Source organism: Tyto alba, unplaced genomic scaffold, assembly GCF_018691265.1.
Source record: "Tyto alba isolate M040663 unplaced genomic scaffold, T.alba_DEE_v4.0 Super-Scaffold_48, whole genome shotgun sequence".
NCBI lineage: Eukaryota > Metazoa > Chordata > Aves > Strigiformes > Tytonidae > Tyto > Tyto alba.
In genome coordinates, this window is record NW_024881324.1 from 8,351,030 (window position 1) to 8,363,897 (window position 12,868).

At 42.9% G+C, this 12,868-nt stretch overlaps 1 non-coding gene across 1 annotated transcript; it reads right to left on the reverse strand.

The window, feature by feature from the left end:
* Positions 1 to 8,945: 8,945 nt before the first annotated feature.
* On the reverse strand, positions 8,946 to 9,035 carry TRNAY-GUA. Its single transcript is given in 2 exon segments — positions 8,946 to 8,981; positions 8,999 to 9,035. It is a non-coding gene; the product is annotated as a tRNA-Tyr (tRNA).
* Positions 9,036 to 12,868: the final 3,833 nt, after the last annotated feature.

Consider the following 12,868-nt stretch of genomic DNA (forward strand, 5'->3'; position numbering starts at 1 on the left):
CCTGAGCCCTCATCCCTTGGAGATACCAGCGCTAAGGATGTCTCTGCAACCCCCTGGATTCTTGTCTTTCTGTTGACACCGCATGCAACGGTATTTTATGGACTGGTATAAAGCAAGAAAAAAAGAAAGAGAATCAACTCATTTTACACCAGTTTCAAACTTCTCTACAAATTAAAAAAAAAAACAAAACAAACAAAAAAAAACTTTAGTGGGTTTCTTTTAACCTGTAATTGCATTCCAATTTCATTCCTGTGAAATAAACACCACTCTCATCCTTGTCCCTCTCCTCCTTTCCCCTATGGGTAACGGACCTTTTCCCTTTTCTGGTTCTCTCAACTTCTGGATCTTTGCCCATTTCTCTCTCCTGAGACATTTCCTTATTTTAAAATATCAGCCTAAAAGTCTTTCTCTCTAATCGCTGAAGAGCGCAGTATTGAGATCAACAGCAATGCATTTCTGTCAAGCTCAAAAGCTGAGGGGCTTTCTTGAAAAATACCCCAAACAACTGCTTTTATAGCAATGAGGGAGCAAAGTTCAGGCCTTGTCCTGATTTCCAGCTAATCTGAGCTTACATGAAAGCTCACCATGATGCACAAAGAAATATTTACTATATTAATTTAAGCAGTGTTTCCTGCTTTGCAAAAACAAAGTTAGTGTTTGAGTTAGGTTTTCTGTCCAGTGCGTTTCTGATATACGGTGCTTGTTATGGCATCCTGACAGGTTTCTTCTTCACTTTCTCAGCTGGACCTGTTCACAGGAAATAGGAGGACCAAGATTTATGAACTTAAAGCAGCATTTTGTTGCTTTACATGACTAATTCAACAAAGGTCAAGCAGTGAGAAGCAAAGAATGGAGGAGCAAGTATAGAGGCAACACAGAGAAGTGAGCCCAATTAATTTTTCCCTTGGAAATACTAGAGGGAGGATTGCTTTCCTTGGAGAATGTGAGTTTGTAACAGAGATGTCACCATCATTACAGGGATGACTAAAATGTGGAGTACAACTGCTTCATCTTTTATACAGCTCTGTGTCCACAGAGCGTAAAGCTTTTAGAAAGCAAAAGCCAGCAGAACGTCACAGTTATTAATCTGGGGTATTTTATCTCTTTTCTCTGGATACATCTATTAGCCGTGCATGTGACTCTTTAAACAAAACCCTTTCCTATGTCCTCTTCTTATGTCCCCCTACTTTGTTCTTTTATTGGTTTAAGCTGTAACTTACCAGGTCAAGAAAATAATTCCTATTTTTATTACAAGTCTCTATAAATAATAAGTCATACATATGTTAAGAGTAAGAACTAGAAGTAATTATTTGCCAAGGTCTGTCTTTCCTAGCAAAGAAAAAGCAGCCACCATTTGTGTAGGGTTTTTTTAATAAAGTGGGTATCATCATGTGCACTGAGCAGAGAAAGGCCTCATCAGAAAGAAAAGAAATGGGAAGAAACCTGTTGGCACCTTGGCTTCAGTGAAGCAGTATTTCAGAGGGCCTTTCACCAGTCATTACTGGGGTGGGGGAAGAGGGGCTCCAAGTCACATTCATTTTCAAATCACTGATGATCCCTTATCACTCATCTGGACGTTATGTTTTTTATTCTGTTTTACCGAAGGATATGGAATTTTTTAGAATTCATTCCAGAAGTCTACCTGCACTCCCCTTGTAAGGGGGTGGTTGATGAGAAAAATACCACTTCACTTCAGCCCTAGAAAAGCAGTCCAACTCATATTAAAATTTGGATTTTCTTTCCTTGTCCCTGCGCACACCAGCACATCTCATGGGGGAGATCTGGGTACCAACAAGCATTCGGATGCTGACTGCCCCCAGAGGAAGCGTGCATCGGTCAGTGCAGGCTCTCCTCAGCGGAGCCCGCTCTCTTCACTAATATCTCCCTTCGCTTTTTTCCCAAGATTGAAAAGAAACCGCCCGGTTTCATGTGCTACCTCAGTCTTCAAGGTCTCAACCAGCACTCTTCTTTTCCTGAGTCAGCACCTATTTTAACCAGATAATTTAATAACGTTTGCCATTTAGGCTGTGAGCCTTTCTCTTTGTTCTGCCCATGAGCCACCTCGGGGGGATGAGGACCAATAGTAACTGCAGAGTTATGTCAAAGTAGGTCTTTGTCTTTCCAAGAGTAAGTTTCTTTGCTCTTCAATCCACTGCTATGAATCACATTTCCTATGCTTCCAAGGACTGTGCAGGTAAGCGAGTTTCCATATAGAAACAGCCAGCATGTCGCTTCAGCACTGCTCTATTGCCCTTTTATTTTTGATTTTTTGTTAAATACACGGTTTTACGACACATACATTGTTGCTACATTGTGACAAGCTTTTAAGTAGTAGCTTCTACAATTGCATTTCTGAAAAGGCTCCAATTTATTTCTCATAAATATCCTTCAAATAAAAAGCAGATTAACTTTCAGAAGTAAGTTAAATGAAAAATTGAGGCTGCTCAGAGGGAGATGTTAAAGGCTCACTGGCACAAAAGGGTACTTTCTGGCAAACTTCTCAAAGCACTAAAAGAAAAGGGTCAAGAGTCATCTGCTTAAGTAATGATCTCCAAGGCAAAAATATTGGCTGGTCAATCCCATAACTACAATGGACTATTATATGTATGTTCTATAGGCTGAATGCATCAATTATACTCATCATGTGGCTTCTTGAACATGCTTAACTTGCTATTTCCTTTTATTCAATGTGATAGCACATAAATTAATGCAAAGGCATACATGAGAGTATTTTATACCTTCTCAGTTTTAAATTTTGAGGATCAGTGGTTTCACTATGAATAATTTAGAGGGAAAAAACTTTCAGAACTGAGGGGGGTGGTAGGGCATGTCTGTGTCTGCAAGAGAAGTTGTGTCCACTAACCACACTTATGCAGGATGGGAAACAGCTTTGCCAATCAATAAGGCATCATAATTCCTCTCCTAACAGGAAATGAGGACTCAGTGCAATACTGCAGTTTTAATTTTAATGCAATTTAAAAGAAAAAAACACCCAGCACCAGATGCTCATCAGAAGACCATTAAATGTTATTACTATATGCTCTTTCCCTTAGGAACTCTCATGGTTAAAAATCAACAATAAGAAGCAATCTATACCCTTTTATAGTGAATCTCTTCAGCTGCAGTTCAGTTAAAAGGTCTGTCAGGTCACAAGACTCATCACAAGTTTGATTATTTCTCAATAGGCAAGCTGAGATGAGGATAATTGCTATGTTTTTACAGACCTTCTCACCACAGAGCCCCTCATGCTGTCCTTCCTTCAGCCTGATGAGATGCGGCTCACATACAGCCTCGTGTCTTCTCCTGATACCACGTGCTGGGTCATTTCTCACGAAGGACTGGGCACTGGCCCGTTCGCATGCACGTGGCTTCCTGCAGGAAAGCAACAGCACACCACAGCTGGTGGGTGGGTGGGTGGATACACCCCCAAGGAGGGCTCCTGCACCAGCAGCCCTACTTGATTGCCACCACATCCCTCCTGCCCTGTTTGACCACAGCAGAAGGAGCTCTCCCTTCCAGTACGCACCACTCGGCTCTCCTGGCACGCAGTCAGTGCCGGAAAACCGGTTGTAGCAATGCTCCAAAGTTTAATACAGCAATATCCTCCTGGAGTTCTATATCTTTCTGGGAGAAGGAACCAAGGAGATCATTCAGGCTGCAAAGCTGCTGCAAACCAAAATCAAGTGAAATCGTTGCTGGTTTCATGGAGGGTTAAGTCAACAGTTTACCAAAAGTGAGGAACTCCAGAAGCGAGGAAGGGTGGTCAGGACACACAGCAGTCAGAGCCTCGGATGACTTTTCCTTCTCTGCTGCAGCCTCTCAGGACCCATCATTCAACAGCAGCAGTCTTGGGGACTAACAATGTTATATGAAATAAGGACATTAGTACCTCTCCATGTCACAGGGACGTGAGGATGGAAGCACTAAAGATTGTGTGGTGTTCAAAACATAGTGATCCCAGAAAAGCCTTATATTGACATTTAAATTATTAGGGGTTTTTTTAGCTTCACATATTCCAAAAAGGGCAACATGGAGTACCAAGACCTCAACTCTGAATCTGAAGAGACCCTTAATTCACAAATACAGATCTTCTCAGGCCTCTATAAGCTTTAGGGGACTTAAGCAGCAACCATGCTTTACCTGTTCACATTTCTTTTCCTCAGGCTTCAAACAAACATGAAATGTACTGACCCAAGAGTCAGCAATAACTTTGTTCCCATAATCCCTGGGAAATGGAAAAGTAGTATACTGCAGGAAAAAGGAACGCTGAAACCTCTCCGGACTCAACAGAGAAGAAGCCGGGACTCTTAGCACCCTTTCTGAGCATAAAAGCACAGACAGACAAAGACTCCCTGTTTAGGAACTGGCAACAACACAGTACGTCCAACTCACAAGTTAGATAGAAAGAATTGGTTTGCAGTGCTGAAGAAGCATCCGACACCGCTTTCTGTGGGGAGGCTGGTGTTCCAATAGTGTCAGCTTCATTTTCAGAGCAGACATCTTTAAGCAGTCAGCTAAGTAACCCCAATGCAGTAGTGAGAGCGCTGAGAATCTTCTAGGAAATTAAGACAAACAGCTACAGCACCACATCACTAAGGAGTAATTGAACACTTTGATATGATAATTGATTATCGTGCATTGATTAAAGATGGCAAGAAAGCATACACTCTCCAGATGACTTTCAAATTACAAAGCAACAATCTTCAAAGCTTATTTGGATTCACACAACAAAATACATTTTGTTATTTACAATGTTTAAAAAAAAAAAGTATCCTTGTGAATGAGGCAAGAATTTTAAAACAGTGAATGGTGAAATCGCACAACTTGAAGTAAGGAACTAATCAATGCTATCAAAATGGTTTCAATCTGTCCTGAGGACTCTAATCATTTCCAGATGATAACATGGGACTGATTGGATGTCTCTGGCAGCAATTCTTATCAAGGCCTGATTATAACAACTACAATAGGAAAAAGAAAAATTGGTTGGTAGAGGGTGGTTAAGAAGGCCTGGGGAAGCATGCAGACAGTTACTAGTTTCAGTGTGAATCTACCTGATCTGGTGGTGGCAAGTAAAGGCAGCAACTGTTGTTGGTCATTCCCAGCCATGCTGAGATGATTTGCATAAATTCAGCCAAACACATACTGGATAATAGTTTTACTTTATGGTAAAAGCAAACCAATTTGCAACCATCTGCAATTTCTAAAAACTAGCAAATCATCAGCAAAGCATCTTGACTTGCTTCCTGGTTTTAAAAGCCTTTTCAAGCTCTCCTTAATTGCACTTTATTTTATTTGCCATGATTCTACCTCTAGAGCTGTAAGGGAACCATGCAGTTGTTGCTATTTATTTGTATTATTACTCCAGACAGGAATCTGGACCATGTTTTCCTTGCCATCGTGAAAAACTTTACAAAGCTATGACCCTGCTCAAGGAGCTTTATCTGAGCCTACATGACGAGAGGCAATAGCTAGCTACAAGAGAGCAATGGCTGCAGAAAAGGTTTACAGAGCTCAAAGGAAAGCAGTGGGCTCAGTACAAAGTTGGGTCTTCAGCCCTACCACTGCTGCAGCACGACATTTCTGGGCTGAAACCCAATATCAAGTTGTGCAACTCACATCATTCAAAATTTGGAGATTACACAGCTTTTCTGAAGTTTCTTTAAGGTTAACCAAATTTCCTGAGGCAGGCCCTGCATTGCTCAGTTGTTTCACGTTGTGTCGGAAGAAGCATTCCCTGAAATACAGCTTTGATGCAACCAGGTGAAATCAGGTGTCTAGAGCGGGGCTCTAGGCACATTCATCTATATTGGCAAATCAAAACAAAACTCAAGATATACGAAGTCATCCAAAGCAAGTACAATTGAGAACTTGGAGTTATGCCAATGCCAAAATTGCACTTCTAATTTTTAACAAAAGGTTACCTTCAGAATGAGCACAGACAAGGCCAGTCACAAACCACGTAGCACTTGCTGCTTAGCGAAGGTGCAAAATAACCACATAAAATGTGCCGTGGGCACAGGCAGCTGGATCCAACTCAGCAAGCTGTCCTACAGGAATCCAAGCACTGCTCTTCCTTTAGGGAGAAAGTACAGATATTTTGCAATATGTTTACACCAACTGTATGAGCATCAATTTCTTCACCAGGCAGTATGCTGCTTCTAAGCATAGGTTAAAAGTTTCTTTTGGGACAAGAGGTGAGACAAGAGGAGGAAAAAAGTATTTCAGAAAGGGAAGGAACATCCCTGTCATCCCACTGATAACAAACATTATCTTGTCTAATAGGAACTTACTATTGCAGGTCTATTGTGTCCCCAGCTGGTTATGTCTTTGTTTCAGACGTTTGATCTGTGGGGTGCCACTCCTCAGACAAGGACATGGCAACCTTCATAATGTCTAATGAGCCAAAGAAGTTTGGCTGTGAGAGAAAACATTCAAGAGAAGGCTGAAGCTCTTAAACATGGAAGACTATACAATTTTTAAATATTTCCTACCTTTGCTGTCAGAAGTTCAACTCACGTGTGCAAGAAAAACACCAGAACTTTATTAAAATTCATATTTCTGGGTTGAAGGCTACATTCATTTGAACTTTTAGAAAATTAACTTGTGCAAATGTCATTGAGGAGAAAGACACGTTGTCAGTGTCACCACTGTGTCAGTATGGGATAGTCCTGGTAGCCGAAATAGCATGACATGAAAGAGCCACGGGATAACAGAAGCTCACCATGCCAGGTGGCATTCTCCACCAGGACCCAGTTACCCACTGGTGTGCAGTAATATGAATGTGAACCTGTGCTGCAACAATTCACCCTTTCCAACTAAAGAACAAACACCATTCACGATGAGAACCTGCTTTTAATTAATACTTTCTCCCTCCATTCTTGTTTCAGTCATACCTTGTGCAACTCAGACTGACATATTAAGTAGGCAAAGATCTCCACAACAGCCAAATACCTGTGAGGCAGTCAGTCCGTTCATCCATCACCATCATTCCGCAGTCTCAGGGAAAGCACCGGTCCCTTCTCCGATACAAGCACAAGCATTTACTTTTCATGATTATTGGCAGATTTTGAATCAAAAGCTTTGGGCTTATTGAAGCAATTAAACACATGAGTCATGTATTCACTCATCTGGAAAGGTTCCTACTTTGTCTTATTGCTCACCAAGACCGTAAAAGGTGCATTGCAAGGAGAAAATCTGTCCCAGGGACATTGGGACATCCGACCATGGGACGGATTTATTACCCAGGCTGGTTACAAATACACTTGATCTCCTCCTGTGGTGTCACCCAAGCTCATACCCCTCTCCTCCTCCTTGTCTAAAGCAATTGCCAGATTCCCACCGGAGACACTGCTGCCGCACATCCTCCTCCCTGGGAGTCCTAGCAGGACTGCGAAGGGGGCTGCTTGCCTTCCCCAGCCTTGCTTTTACAACCCCATCCCGCTGTGGGAGGACCTACAGAGCAATAAATGCGTGGCCTGCCCACCCCCCAGGGCCTGGAGAGCTTGTTGTGTTGTTGAGAGGAGAGGCAGAACTGCCTCCCTCCTCTCCTGTGCCTCCCCGTGATGAAAACCCACTATGGTTATGAGGTTGTAAGTGTGTACAGCTATGAAGGCTAAAGAGGAATTAATGTAGCTGGATTTGGAAGGACAAAGAAAACTGGTGTTCTGCTATGATCGATGGTCATTGATCTGATGCTAATTAGTAAAAAAAAAAAAATCTTTTAAAATACCGGAATTACATATAATCACTTGATTATTCATTCTAGCTTAGTCCTGGCTCCTTGATGCATTTGACTCCAACTTTTACCAAATATTTCTCATTAAGCAATACTAATGGATTTATAACACAGTTAAAGGTAAGCAACTGAACAAAGTTGCCACCTCCTTCTCCTACCTTTGTTCGGCTTAGCACTGTGCTTTGCATGAGGAGATGCTTTGCATGAGAAGCTTTGCATGAGCTTTGGGATTTGGATCCCTAATGTCATCTCGTCTAATATAAACATCTAAAAACCTCTAATCTTTTCTTTAATAAAGCTTCTTACAGACCTCTCAGAGCTGACTGTGTCTTGTGAAAGGGAGTTCCATGAGTCAGTTTCCTGTGTGAAACAAAATTTTGTCTAACAGATCACAGTGCCCTGTTTTCTACTCTCTGAAAGCTTCTGATGTTGGTTTCTCTATGAATGAGCTCTTAGAATGCCTCATTAACCCGGCCTGTGATCTCCTTTCATATGGTTCTACTACCTCTTTCTTACCCATTTCCTTTGTAACCAGCCTCAACCTTTACAGTTTTTCACTGAAATGGACAGAGTGTGGAAATGATACACCTGAGAGCAGTGTGCACAGTGGTATTCACAACCCTCTCATGAGGCCAGTGATTATAATTTCATGTAGGGTCTGTCTCAGACAAATATCAGGACCTGAAAGATCATGGTGTTCCTGTCCTCATCAAAACATTTTTCTTTCCCATCTCTCTTAGTCTTCCCACCACTCAGAACCTCAGAACTTCAAAATGCAAGAACAGGATAGGAAATAGGGTGAAACCAGGAACAAGTAGAACCCAGTAACTGGACCTCCCCGCATTTTCCATACCCCACTCAGCTAAAAGACGCTCTGAAAGCTTTGCACTGTGGGTCTGCTCTTTGCACTGTGGGTCTGCTCTAGCTAACAAGGGTCTGTGGAAGGTGTTGAGCCCCTGCAGAAGAGAAGCTCGTATGATGGGCATCAACTGATTAGGTAGAGAGGTGGCAAAGGTCAAAGCATCACTGCTCTAAAAAATCACCTGAAGCAGACAGAGCTGGGAGTAAAAATAAAATCCTTGAGAGTGGTATGTTTTAAGTAGAGTAAATTTCTCGCAGAGTCTCAAGTGGTTGGAAAGGGCAGCTCTATAAAGTTGTAAATTCCAGAAATAAGTGAAAGGCAAAAACCAAAACAAAACCCCAAAACCTTTCCTTCGAGCCGGAGTTGAACCAGCGACCTAAGGATTACTTTCTACAAGCAGCCTACAGTCCTCCGCTCTACCAGCTGAGCTATCGAAGGAAGATACAGACAGGGTGCCAAGAATGAGTCAAGACTATATCAACAATAGCCTTAGGCTCTAATGGGCTTCCATATGTATTGCTTTTCACAACAGCAAAACAGTATCCAAAAAAAAAAAAAAAAAAGGCACAAAGCTAACTTTCCTGCAAAATTGGATTTTGGTTACAAAACTGCCAGTTTTCTGCCAAATAGTTCACAGCTCTTGTAAGACTGTTGGTGGTGGTAGCATTAAGTTTGGAGGTCCTGGGATGACCCATATGAAATCTGTCTACTGCTTGACAAAAGAATTTGCCCACTCTTCTGTGACCTTGCCACATTTCCTAAGCTGAGCTAGGAGAGGGACAACTCCCCTCCACACAATTACCCACAACAGTTCTCCAGCCAAATCCAATAACAAAGCAGCCAGCAAATCAGTTAGCATGCTCCCCGACAGCTTCCACAGCAAATGCAGAGCAACGGTGGAAAAAGATGGGAAGGAACAACCATTGAGATTTTAATTCGAATCCCACCAACTCCCACACCACATGTGAGATCCTCATACACAGATGAGGTTGCAACGTCTGGCATTGCAACTGGTGGCATGCCCAGCCCCTGGGCCTGGGAGGCTGAGCCCTCAGTGAATCATCTGTGTGAGTGCCGCAGCTCACTGCTGGGGCAATTGAAGGCAAACTACAATCCTTTTGAATTGCAGTGATTCACAAGCACCTCAGCTATCTGAGCAGCAGGGTGGGGTGGAAAGCTGTGAGCAGACACCCTGTTTGCCGAAACCATGCCATCCTACTTGCGAAGGGAGTGTGTGTAGCAGTGTTACCTCAGTGCCCTACAGCGTATCTATCCTTAACCCATGCTTACCTCCGCCTCCTCCTTCGTGACTCAACCCCAAACACTGGGTTGCTTCAGCAAGCATGTAGCCAGCAGGCTGAGGGAAGTGATTATTCCTCCATATTCAGCACTTAATGGCTTGCATTGGGAGCACCGGGTCCAGCTTTGGGCTCCCTGGTGCCCGACAGGCATGGACAGACTGGAGCCAGCCCAGTGGAGGGGCCACCAAGACGGCCGGGGCTGGAGCACAGGGTGTAGGAGGGGAGGCAGAGAGAGCCGGGCTTGTTCAGCCTTAGGAAGAGGCAGCTAAAGGGGGTTCATACTGCAGCCTGCAACTGCCAGGTGGGAGAGTTTGGGGAAGGCTGGGCCAGGCTCTGCTCGGAGGTGCTCAGTGAGAGGGCGGGAGGCAACAGGCAGAAGCTGCCACCGGGGAAATTCTGATGAAATATAAGGGGAGAAGAATACCATGACAGTAAAAAATTTCAGTCTACACCCATCGAGATACTCAACGCTTGACTGGACACAGCCCAGAGCAACCTGACCTAACTTTAAAGTCTACCCTGTCTGGAGCAAGAGGTTGGACCAGATGATCTCCAGAGGTCTTCAGCTAACATACACAAAAGTGACCCCCATGTCAGGAATGTGACTTCATAGAACAGATGAATTCACAGCAAAACTATCACTATGTACTTCTTCTGTCTGGAAAAATACAGCTCTTCATCTCACAATCAGACTCCCACACACACATTTTATTTATTTTCATACTAACAGACATCTTAAGCCTTCTCTACTGCTAAAAGCAGCACAGATCTTCATAGAAACTCAATAAGATGTCTTCCTGGTTTTGTTCATGGGAATATAGGAAGGTGGGAAATTTTTGACTTACATACAAGGTACTGTTGCGGCTTCTCAGAGGCCTAATCCTGGGACCGGTGACGTGTCATGACGTTCACGTACCCACCAACAACTATCAAGTCAGCTGATGCTGTAAAGAAAAATATGCAACTGCTGTATGCCTTTCAGAGCAGTTTCTGCACTCTCTGGGGTCAGATGGTTTTGGTGGGAGGAGGTCCCCCAGATACCCATATGCGAGAATGTGAGGTTAATCTTGTGCTGGAGAAAGAATGGCACAACAGATAACATGGACCCAAGATCTTAAATCAGAGCAGATAGTATAGCCCCAGGGCTCTGATCTTTTTCCAGTTTACAGACCCCACAGCATTTTCCAGGGGCACTTCAGGCTCCTCTCAAGCTAATTTCAGCCTATCGTCAGTCATGAGTCTGCCTTATCTGAGTTACCTTTCACAGACCCCTTAAAAATAATTTGCTAGCCCCACCCATTCATTCAAGGACCCCAAAACTGAAAATCACTGCTCTATCTAGTTTAAATCATTGACACTGTCATCTAATCCACTGGTGAGGTACCAAATACAGACTTTAGGGGAAGTATCACCATCTCTTTGCTGTCAAAAGTTGTTACTGGTGAAGATAACACTAAACAACATGTACTTTCCTGAGAGAAATCAGTAGCAGTTAAGTCAAGATAAAAATTCAAATCGAATCAGATAAAAAGTGGATGCTGTTACAATCTATGCATGAAAAAATGGGATGCAGAAACCACAGTGTTGCCTTGACAATAAAAAGCATTGGAGTTCTCCTTTTGTGGAACTTGCTAGCAGTGATGTATGGGTGATTTGTGAGAGATATTCTCCTAAACTACAAATGTACCCCCCAGGGCAGCTTTTCAAAGTAGATATTCCTAGGAAAAATTAATTAATTTTTTTTCTTGTTTTTTTTTGAACTTGGTAAGCTTTGAATGCTTAACAGAATTAAATTTTGGCATGGAGTTCATGAAAGATCTCTGATTATTTCGATTCTTTTAACTGATTAAATGAAGATACCAAGCTTTGAGAGCCATGTGACTGGAGCCCTGAGCTATATAAAGGGAACAGCTCACCTGTTTCATGTGGTGTAGAATAAGATGAAAGGAAAGGATGTAGCTTGAAAGCAGGATGGAGAACAGCCAGAGGTAAAGCTACTAATAGCTGGACTCTATAATTACACTTGGTAATGCTATGTGTTTTGTTAAGCTCAGATTAGCATATGATGGTCTCCAGTGTTTTGTATACTTACAGGCTGACTTTCTAACATGGCTTTAAATGGTTTAAAGGGCTTTTTCCAATGAAAAGCTTTAAAAAATCTGGTTCATTCTGAGGGACTTGGGGGGATTGTTTTCCTTTCTTTTGAGGTGGAAATACACACATGCTCTGAATACAAGCATTAGACTGGACTCCCAATGAAATTGTGAAATCTTTGTGTTCACTTTAATTCTACCCGGTGTGTGTTACATGCCACTGGTTGGCTGCTGTGGTTTCTGCACCACCAGCTAGTGATGAACTCTGATTATTTCAATTTGGGAGTCTTGTGTGATACCCCTGGGACAAAGAAGGAGGTTTTCCTAAAGACTGCTACTCACAGCAGCTTGAATGGAGAGTCTGACTCATCAGCAAAACAATCATCTCCCTCTGTCTACCTGTTAAAATTCAAGATAGAAATCTCTTTGGGCGGGACTATCTTTGTACTTAAAGGCTGAATAGCAACTGACACAACAGACACCACACACTCCACACACCCCCAGACCCCACACCCCCCCCCCAAACCCCATCACCACCACCCCACCACCCCCCACACACTCCCCCCCCCCCATCCTGTCTGATGCCCCCAGGCTCTGTTGTGATGTAAATAATATGTACAACTCCTTGGGCCAGCTTCAGAGACAACTTTAATAACATGTCATCGTGAATGAATGCCAAGGGGCAGGAAGGTGGGAATGCAGAAGGAAAAGAATTGGGAGAGTACATGAAGGTTTCATATAAAGGAAGTTTGATTGCATCTCGCAGTGTGGGCTGCATTTCAGGAAACACAGAGTTTATAGGCCATCACTTACAGCTATCAGTTTTTTGTCATGCTCAGAGAACTCGCTTAACACTTCTGATGCTGCACGGTTATCA